Below are 11,624 nucleotides of genomic sequence, written 5' to 3' on the forward strand. Positions count from 1 at the left end.
AAAATAATTTACCCCACTACCTTTATCACAAATTAAATGAAATGTTTTTGCTTAGAATGCAGAAGAAGTGGGATTTTAGCTGATATCGAGATTTTTTTTTTTTTCAGGAGAAATTAGGTTGTGCTATGTGAAAGTGTGCTCAAAACTGCAATTTTTCGGCAAATCAAACAAGAGATTGCGTGACTGACGGTGACAGACAGCTCTATCATTCCAGCCCAAAGCCCCAAAGTCGTTTAAAATATATATTCTTGTTGTGGCGGAGTTTTGTTATTTATTACTTTTTTGAGAAACTACAGCAGCTAATGGAATGCTTGTTATATTACTAACTTGGATGATATTTTTATGTGAACAGTGCATAATTATGCAGCACATCTACAGTATCTTTTCATGTGAATGATGCTGTTTTACAGGTACAAGGGTTAATCAATTGATATCTTTTCTATTTTAGAACAGCCGCCAGCTGGAGATAATTTATAGTTTAAAGAATCGAGATTTCATCACTGATCACTAGGGGCTATGCAATTGTTGATCTAAAAGCCTTGAAATGAACTATTTATCATTGTTGTTATGGTTGCTATTCATAAACAAGTTGTGATCCCAATTCAATTATAGGGAATTTTTCCCACGGCCTGTCTCACGCTATGCAACTCAGCAATGGCGTTCTCATGCTCCTTTCATAGAATAACTGGAACAGACTGCTCGTCTGATATGTTAGATAAAGGCAAGAGTCTTGAAATTGTTACTTTAGGCAATTGCTCAAAGGATATTTGGGATCATTGTTCTCACTGGTCATTTTCTGGAGTGAAAACGGAAAGTGAACTTATACTCGCTAGAGTGAGTGTTTTCCGCGAAGACGAGACGCAGAGTTTAGACGCAATCTGCTCACACCACCGCCGTGAACTCGGACCTGGCTGGCGGTAAAACATTCCAAGTGCTGTGTGCCACAAATCTTATCCCAACATGGAGCAAATAGAAAAGCGGATCGAGGAATTTCGAAAGTGGTGAATTAATTCTCAGCTCCGCTGTCCCTGACCACTGTAGAGCATACGCTCTGAGTGATCCTGACGACCCAAGTTATTCTGTGATTTGTGGCCACGCCCATTGTGACAAGTGTGACAGCTGGTTGCTTGTCTTGTCTGTAATGAGGGAGATTGAGGAAGGCTTAGAGACGGCTTAATGTTCGGATAATGAGAATGAATAACTATCTTTTGTTATTTCCCAAGCCAAACAGAGCATTGAATGCTGGAAAGCCCATTTATCGCGGTCTATAAATCAGGATGAATGCAGACTTGACATTATGAGCGGCCTCAGCGCCCCACCCATTTTTCTAGTACTTGACTGGGTGATGAAATATCTTCCACGTAAGTTCCGGGAAAGCTAGTCGGATTGGTTTTATAAAAGAGGCATATCGGGGCATATAACAGTTGCGATTAAATGCAACAGCGGAGAAATGGAGATGATGACATTCGTTCATGTGTTTGAGAGTGCTACCGCCCAAGACAGTAGCTCGGTGTCAGCCATACTTGAGGACGTCTTTATTCAACTCAAGACTATTATGCCAGAACTGCAGACCATCCATATTGTAAGCTACAACGCTGGATGTTATCATTGGGCGCAGACTCTGATTACAGCTCCTCAGATTGCCAAACGTCATGACCTTTAGATCCCTCGGATTGACTTTTCTGAGCCACAGGGAGTCGAGGAAAGGGCGCTTGCGATCGCAAGGCAGCCACTATAAAGTCACACATGGCGACACGACATTGAGATTGCTGCATTGATGAAAGAAGCTATGGAGTCTTCCATGGGTGTGCGGGGCGTAATTGTGAAAGTGTGCAGTCCTCCCAATGCTCCATCGATCAAGAGTTTCAAGTGGGAGAAAGTGAGTTTTGTCAAAAACCTTTGCTACGGCCAGGAAGGGATAAAAACGTGGTGAGCCTACGACATTGGCCCTGGAAAAAGTATTCCCTGGACAAACTGCGATGTCCCTGAACAATCGGAACTGCCGACGATGGAGATCAGGCCCTCGACCAGCGAGACTATCACAAGCTTTTTTCCAGTAGTACCCAGATGAATAGTTGGCCGAACCGCCCCAACTCCGATTCTGTAGATGAGTCTTCAGATGAGTCAGGCGTTGATGTTGATGTTGCTAACAATTGTCCATTATTTACATGCGTAGAAGAGGGATGTGTCAAGACGTTTATACGGCATTCATCGCTGGTTCAACACTTGGGCTATGGAAAGCACAAGTGTGTTCTAGAGTATGAAACGCTCTTTGACTGGGCCACGATAGAAGACGCGACTAATCTGGATTGTGGCGCGAGTAAATACCCAACGGTCCTAGAAGGTAGTAAACCATCACTACCAGCTGTGCCCACTACTCTTCCGATGGGATGGGCACTGAAATCGACACAGTCCCGTAGTACAAAGGTTATTGACAATCGAAAGCAGTACCTCAATTCCGAGTTTCAAAATGGAGAGGGAATAGGGAAGACAGGCGGACCCGACTGATGAAGTCTCTAAAGCCACGAGGAATGCAAGAGATAGCAACGGGGAGAGACTATTTAGCTATGGGAATTTTCTCACAAACCAGCAAATTAGCAGTTCATTTTCTCGCTTTGCTTCTAAGACAGCATTCAGCATTCACATTTAATCATATATGACTCCTACAACATCTGTGAGTTAGTGTTGAACTCTTAGCTTGGCCCCTTTTCTGTACCTATGTTACGGGGTATCTGTAAATCCTTTGGTCTTGCCCTATCGAAAATTACAGTTCGAAGGAAAAAGTCATTTGTGGCCGTGCTATCAAACCTGGTACAAGGCTGTACCTGTAGCTGTGGCAAGCGCTCATAACTGTAGTCGGTACTCGTTATTACTACCTGGCAGCTCGATTTCATCGCATCTGGCCACCAAGATGATTCTCGTCATTTTTTGGCGAAACACCGAATTATCTGACAAATGAACCTGATTTAGAGATGAATACTATTATAGGGACGACTGATAGCCGGAGTTTGAACAATTTCGAGTTTTCGCATTTTTGCCCCTAATTTACGATTTCGTTTAATCCTTGGAGACATTCGCTCTTACTTTGTTGTAAAATTGAGAATTATCTGTTCTGTAACATATACTTTGGTGTCTAGTATCTAAGTTAGTTGTTGCGAAAATTTTTTATGAATCGTTTGTAGAAGGCCCTTAAGCCAATTCAAAAACACAGTGGCGTAAACAAACCCACTTGAAAGCCAGTTTACCGTAGGAAAAAATAAACCAGTCAACCTTGGGCTTGAAAATGCTGCCCGAGTCCTGCGACCTCGGGAAGCATTTTCAAGTCCGAGGTTGACCAGCTTATAGTTTTTCACTATATGGACTTCCCAGCCGGCAAACCACACGAGCACGTTAACATATACATGTTAAAGATAAAGATAATACAAGAATAACGATAAAAACGACAACAAAAAAATTAATACATGTATATAGCACGACTCAACTACCACAGCAATGACCACTATATTTTCAATGAGCTTTTTCGTTGAGCATGGGCAGAAATTATAGATCTGTCTGTCACGGTCGGTCGCAAAATCTCTTGTTTGATTTCGCGAATATGTGGGAGTTTAAGCGCTCTCTCATTGACTACAGCCTTATTTCCCCAGAACAAAAGTCATATCAGGTAAAAGCCCATTTTTGAAGGGGTTTGACCTCTAAGTTTCGGTTAATTTGTGCTAAAGGTAGTAGGATAAATTTGTTTTTCAAGCTAGGTAGTGATTTCCATAAAGAAACATGGGGGGATCTTTTAAAATCTCGCACAGTATCAGACTTGTTTTGAAATGTCATATAGATTACAGTGTAAAACCTGGAAAAGTTGTGAAATAAGCTGATTGCATGTGAATATCTTCTGGCTCTTTATTTAAGGCATAAGGTTTTATTGAAAATTGCTAATTTCCAAGCCTAATTTGCTCACATCTGGCCTTGAAATCTAGTATCGCCATTAACTGAGAAATCTTATAAAGGTAACTGCAAAACAGAGAAACCTGCTTTTGTTTTGCTCACACACTCTCTACGAATAATGCCACTCTCTTTTACTGGCATATTATGGTTTTCGAAGGTCCCTGGGTTTAAAGACTCACACGCACATACCTCTCATACTTTTAGCACTCGAACGTTTTTAACTTTAGCTAGAAAAGGAAATCATAGACACTACTGGACGCCAGTAGATAACTGACCCATATTTAGTCTAATTTGGCCCGCAATCATATGAGTGATTACCAAATTTAATTTGGTAATCATGAGTAGGATTAGAAACAGAATTGGATGACATTAAGCCCTGTTGCCCTGTTGTCCTGTTGCACTGTTTAAGGCGGGATTCAGGTCTGATTTATACTGTCTATTTATCTTCACCAAGCTAACCCTCTTGTAAATAACCAATCATTCTTGAGTACATATCCATCTTGCGTATCCAAAAAATCCATCTTTATCCATCTTGCATATCCAAAAAAAAAAAAAAAACTCGGGAATTTGTCCGCCAATAGAGAGCGTTTTAAACAAATTTGAAAGATAATAAACACACTATTCTCCATTTTTCCCAAAAAAAGGTCGTATATTTGCCCCTGAACATTGTCTGTTACTCGAAACTCACGATTTTCGCATCATTCATAGCCTGAATTTCAGCCGCATCCTACGTTCGCTAAGTAGGGACTTTAAGCAAACCACGACGGCTACGGCAACGAGAACGTGGAAAAACAACAGATCTAATTGGCAGAACAATAGCCCAGCAGGTGCGTTTTAAAACTTTATGCATTTCTTAGCCGTCCTTTGCAAAACAACAACGTGAAATAACCAAAATTTGCGTCGTCTGCGAAGCGAAACCGCGGCGGCAAATTGTTTTAATTTACATTTGGAACTCAACGCTACTTTTATGTGATATGTTGAGTTTGAGGTCTGGCGCCCTATGAGACGGTAAACACATGCAGTCATTTTCGAAATTCTAACTAACAGTAGAAACTAATTTTTTAATCGACGTCTTCCGTGGCGTTGCCGTCCTGACTGCTTGAAGTTCCTAATCACTCGAGGAGAGAGCTGAAATTCAGGCTACATCACTTATATTCTCCATTTTTATTTAATCCTAATGTTACGTCAGTAAGACTGGTAAAAACCTGCACGATTGGCAAGATTGAATAAAGACGAGTAGCGAGAGTCAATGTAGTTTTGGGAACATTTTATCGCTAAAAAATTGCCACCCTATAAACACCATTGGGTTTCTGTTCTTTGATACTTACTATTTTAACCAGAAACCGACTTTGAAGCTGAAATATTAACTTAAAACAGACCGTAATTTAAATTCAGGGTAAACATCTTTTTGTAGGCACTTACAGGACAATGAGATAGCAGAGCTACCAGCTGGAGTCTTCAATAACAACAGGAGGTTGACTAAACTGTAAGTAAAATATTCATGTTCCCGCTAAGGGATTGGCTGCACGCCATTTGCCAAATTTGTACTAAAATAGACTTTGTTATTAATCACAAGCAAAAGGGGGTCTGGGATAGTTAAAAAATGGAAGTAGTAAACAAAGAATTAGCCATTGTTCCGTCCAACAGAGGACCAAAGAACCAATAGAGAGTAAGAAACGCATTAATGACACAGTTTGATCTAAAATTCAAACAAAAAAAAAGACAACAACAGGGTTTTAACGACCCATACAGCAAGCGCTAGATACAAATAAGACATATGGACTTTTCACCTGCAATCAATGCACTTGCAGAAACTCACGCGGCAAACAAACTAGCGTTCACCTTATGGAAGGTTATATGTGTAAATACAGGAAATCGTAACGTTTTCCTGGGTTTGCTGTTCGTGTAACGCATAGAAAATATTATGTTTTCCTCTCTTCGCAACTATTTTTCACCCGGAGAACGAATGTTCAAATGAGTTTTCTGGTCAAAAGCTTGTATTTTCCAACATTTTTCCGCGATGGTGAATTGGAGAAAACTCATTGAAACGCATTTTCCGGCGTTTTGCCGTTTACGTGTATTGCTGATCGGTTAAACTATGGAAAATACCATATATTCTGCCATTCAAAGCCGTTTTACGTATTCCAACGTTATGTTCACTGGAATTAATCAGAAAGCATTCATTTTCCGGTGCTTTTTGCAACGTTGAATTCGTGCAAGGGATGCATTTTCTCGCGTTTACCGCCGCGAAGTTAGTCGCTGTTCGACCCGTCGTGCGAGTGACCCAACTGCCTGAAATGACTTAATCCACCAAAATGACCCAATATTTAAGCTCAATTTCCTCAAATGATCCAGACGGCTCAAATGACTGACTTACCTCAAGTGACCTAATTGGGTCAATTGTCTAGATACTAGAAAAGATATCCACTGGCGTTTTCATAGAAAAGCATTAAGAGCAGGAAATAAAGATAAGATCGTCGAACATTTTCGTTTTTTAAGTCATTGATTGTTATCATTTCCCAGATAAAACACTTAGAAAATGCCTTGATTGGACGCGTTGGAAAACAGCAGAAAAACGTTTCGCAAAACGAACTATTCATTAGCGTTTCCGTGAAGTAAGAAAACAATGGACGAACATCGTGTTTTCTTGCCCTTCACTTACTACTTACTTACTGTCCATCATGCCTGTGGGGCACATAGGGCAGCAACGAAATCCTTCCAACCCTGCCTATCTTTAGCCAGTTTTTCAATGGTGCTCTAGCTGTAATTGAGCTCCCTTAGTCCCTTCTCTACATTCCTGCTCCAAGTTGTTTTTGGGCGCCCTCTGCTTCGTTTGCCCTCAGGTGTCCGGCGCATTGCAATTCTGGCTATGTTGCTAGTGGCCTTCCGCATCACATGTCCGATACACCTCCATCTTCTCCTGGTGACAAGTGTATGCATATCCTCCTACTTGGTTTGCCTCAGTAGCTGGTCGTTTGATACTTTCTGAGGCCAGAAGACTCTCAGATTCTTCCTGAGGCTAGCTGTGTGAAAGGATGCTAATCTTGAGAGATCTTGTTCTGTCATTCGCCAGGATTCCGAGCCGTAAAGGAGAGCTGAAAATACGAAGCTCTGATAAATTCTAAGCTTCGTCTTTGTGCTGTAACTTGCTGACCTCTACACTGATCTTAAGCTCATAAAGGCATATCTTGCTTTGTTCGATCTGCTTTGTATATCTACACTAGTACCTCCGTCTTGGCAGAGCACACTTCCGAGGTATGTGAACTTGTTGGTGTATGGAATGTCCCGTCATCTTACCCTGATCTTTGTTGGGGAAGGGACATTAACACACATGACCTGTGTCTTCTTTAAGCTAATCGTCTGCGAAGTTGAGGTCTTCGAGCGTAGTAAAAGGGGTCCATCTTATGTCTCTTCGCTGCTCTTCCATTGTTCGACAAAGGACCCAGTCGATAACAATATTGAATAGCATTGACGACATGACAAATCCCTGCCGTACACCGGTTTTGACTTCAAAGCTTAGATCCCCCTGACCGATGCAACACGTAAAATTTGAGTAGAAGCATTTCATGATCTCGAAATATGTCGGGATCCAAAACAATTTTCGGAAAGCTATTGCGAAATTTAAATCTACGTTTGCCAAAAGAAAATATGACACAATAGAAATATACGATACGGATAAAATGTTTAACCTAAATCCAGGATATGTCCTCCATCAACAGACTTTAGCAACCTGAGAGAGAAGCTATTACAGCAATTATCAGTCATTTATCATTAGTACATGAAGAATAATTTTTATTCGGCTTGAAAGAAACGCTCTGATATTTGTTCATTATCTTAAACACGAAGGCTGGGAAGACCTAGGCTCATTTGTCACTCACCGTTAACGTGTGGGGGTCAAATTTAAATGCTGGTAGACGAACATAAGGAAATAATAAGATATCTATTGTTTACATCTACCAGCATGGTGGCATGAGGTAACGTGCGAACCACCTACTTCGATCTCAAATTTACCGCCACAAATAAAGACAGAAAGGAAATACAAATCTCAAAAATTCTTGTATTGTGATGAAGGCATAAAACGATTTTGAGGAATGCACCTGCTGTTCACTGCTTCGGAGTAGCTGTAGCTCAAGCTGACTTGACTCTAAGGGTTCTACATCACACGAAGGTTGATTGACAAATGGTCCAGTGGGAGCTAAGGCTCTTTTTTATAGCCCGCCTTTCGTATTTAAGCCTGGATGAACTCAGGCTTGAACGGGACTCGAACCCATGCCTCCCACATACTAATTCAGCCCTTCTACCCAGTGAGCTACAGAGCCACACGTTGAAAGCGAGGTACAGTTGAGAGGGTTCTTCTTTCTCGTGGAGGAGACTCATATAATTACTGATCCCCATGAAATTCTATTGTTCTCTCCCTGCATTAAATCAACGATTGTAGTCTTCAAGATGACAAAACAACTGTATGAGGAAAACGGAGGCCGTCCTTTTAGTTAGCAGGGAAATTATCAGGGGTAATATAATTGAACACGCTAAATAAGCAAGCTGCAATGTTAAAAATATTGCAGTGTCCAGGCTGCAATATTAAAAATATGTAGGTTACAATTATTAAAAATTTTGCAGCTTGTTTTCAGAAATTTAATGTATAAAGCGCACCAAAACTGATAGCTTACCACTTTGTCAACATTACCGTTTGCGTTTAACTCTCGTTCATTACAACTTAATTTTTTGTTTCGAAGTGCCACTTTAATCAACTAAAATTTTCAAAACACTGAAAATAAATACAATCAAGGAGACTGATAGTATGGAGCACAATCTATTGCATTAAGAAGTATTCTATTCATTAGTTTATTTATAGGAAATAACAATTCTAGTGAAATTAGTGCTAAAAACTACTGACTGATTACTACCCTCTTGATCACATTTTTCCGGACTTACCACTTTAAGCTCTCGTGCAGTATAATTTTCCCCGTAGAGCTCTGTGTAATAAATAATCCTTCGTCTTCCGACGAATCCATCCTCTTTCTAAACCCACGTTCGCACTTAGTAAAATGACTGAATTATCTGGCTTATAAAGTATGCAAATTAGCAGTGTTACACGCCTTGCACGAATTAATTCCATCATTAGAACTGTTTTGAATAACTATAACAACGAGCTACAATAACAATCCTCGGCACAATTGAAATCTAAGATATATTAATCACAACAAAGAACAATAGCAATGAGCATCACAATTATTACACATAAAGGTGCGACAAAAATCAAAGATCCAACACAGACACAGAACAATAGGATTTCATGGGGATCAATAATTATAATAGAGAATTATTTCGGCACATGGCATTATGAAAAATATTGCAGCCAGCTGGCTCTAATATTTCTCATAATGCCATATGCCTCGGTAATTATCCTTTAAATAATTTATAATTGGGTTAATTCCATTTGATCGGGGGCATTGACACTCAAATAAAGCTTTATTACTAGCAGCTGAGCTAAAATATTAGCAACTTCCGAAAATAAGCCTGAAAAGAGAAAATTCATCCTTCAACCCCCTAAAGTTTGCCTCGTTCCCAACGTGCAATGTGTTACCAGAAATCTGAAAAAAAGTTTGGGGTTATTTTCTGTTTCGAACAAAGTTTTCCTTTTTAACATTTCAGTGTGTTAAAAACGTTACGAATCTACTAAATTGCTATTATGATATTTGTGTTTATTAAGGCACTTCATAACACTTTTAAATGTTATCTTTTTCCATTACTGTGAACCAACTGAAAATAAAAAGGTAAAAAAAAGACAATAACATAGGCACACTCTCGGATTAATAGTTATCTATTTAGAAGAGATCTTAAATTTAAATATGCCCATTTCTAGGTACTTAAATGGAAACCAAATCAAGGAGCTACCATTTGGAGTCTTCACTAAGAACTCCAAGTTGACTCACCTTTATGTAACACATGTGTAAAATGCATATTTCTGCGGAGTTTGAACTTAAGCCTCTATTTTCATTAATGGAGTTTTTTACGCAGATACTGGGAATACCCTTTGGGTGTTCAGTAACAGAACCAAAATTATTCAAGTGCTAGTTAACAGTTATTTTACGAGAGCAAGTCGAATGTGAGATGTTAAATAACCAACAAATTGCACAGGACAGAGTTGTTTATAAAAATCTCACATTTTGACTACGAACAGGAGTAAAAAGCTATTTCCTTTCCAAATAGAGTAGAGTTCCAATCGCTTCAGCTCAAGTTCTCCAGCCCTTTTCCAGTAAGAGTGTTTGATCTAGTGCTAACCGCTGGAACTCCAGCGGTTAGCATTTGATACCGTTTGTTTTAAAAACGGTGATAACCAAGTTGCATCACCTCGGTTTTTCAAAGTATGTCCTCGAATGGCTGGTTAATTATCTGTGCGGCAGGAGACATTACGTTCAAATTGATGATCGCAAATCGTCACCCGTGCTCTCCGAATTTGGAATCCCCCTAGGCTCAATCCTTGGAACCGATGTTGTTCAATCTCTACGTCGCGGATCTTCAAGATATTCTTCCACCTACAATCAAAATTTTCCAATATGCCGACGATATAACATTTTACTCTAGCTGTTCTACACTGCAGATCACATCTCAAGCGGAAAGCATGAATGCAACCCTGGCAGGCCTCGGCGCCTGGTCAAATGATCCAAACCTGGCCCTGAATTGTAAGAAAACCAAGGCCATTCTTATCTCAACTCCACAGATGGCTCATGTACATTCTCTCGGAAATCTGGAGTTGGGATTAGAAATCTTCGGTAAACCACTGGAACGCATAAATGTTACAAAACTCCTGGGAGTACATATTGACTCGAATCTTAAATGGGATTTCATATCAGTTCTATTCTTAAATCTTGTTATGCGACTCCGAGAACCTTAAGAAAAATAAGGAACTTTACCAATTTTAAACTACAGAAACATTTGGTAGAAACATTAATTCTGTCTAAAACAAGCTACTGTGACATTGTTTTTTATCCACTACCAAAGTTCCTCTCAGCTAGACTACAAAGGCTCCAGTTCGATATGGCTAGTGCATATGGACCTTCTGTCTGCAATTAATGCACCTGCAGAAACTCACACAACAGAAAAACTGGCGTTCACCTCACGGTAAACAAAGATTGAGTTCACGGAAAACGCGGCATTTTACTAAAGTTTACCCGTGTTTTCCATGCGGAAAATCCCACGTTTTCGCATCGGTGAATCCCACTATTCGTTTTATTATTCGGTAGCTTTCCTTCGCGATAAATGACTTATTTTCCGGCATTAACCGCTCGGTTAACGCACGCCAAACAGCTTGTTTTCCTGTTGTTCATTGGTATTTTCCGAGTGAACAACAACATATTCACCGGAATAAACGCCTGAAAAGACGTATTTCCGGGAAGTTGAATGTGTGTAAAATACAGGAAAACCAAATGTTTTCCTGTGTTTGCCGTTCTTACAACGCACAGAAAATGTCATATCTTCTTTTGTTCGCAACCATTTTTTCGTCCGGTGAACAAAATGTTCAGATGAGTTTTGCAGTGGAAAGCATGCATTTTCTAACATTTTTCCGCGATGGTGAATTCGAAAAAATTCGTTGAAACATATTTTCCGCGTCTTCCCATTTATTGCTGTTCGGTTAACCTCGGTAAAAAAACATGCGCTCTGCCATTTACAGCCGAGTTGCG

This window comes from Stylophora pistillata, chromosome 1 (genome assembly GCF_964205215.1).
Source record: "Stylophora pistillata chromosome 1, jaStyPist1.2, whole genome shotgun sequence".
Lineage (NCBI taxonomy): Eukaryota > Metazoa > Cnidaria > Anthozoa > Scleractinia > Pocilloporidae > Stylophora > Stylophora pistillata.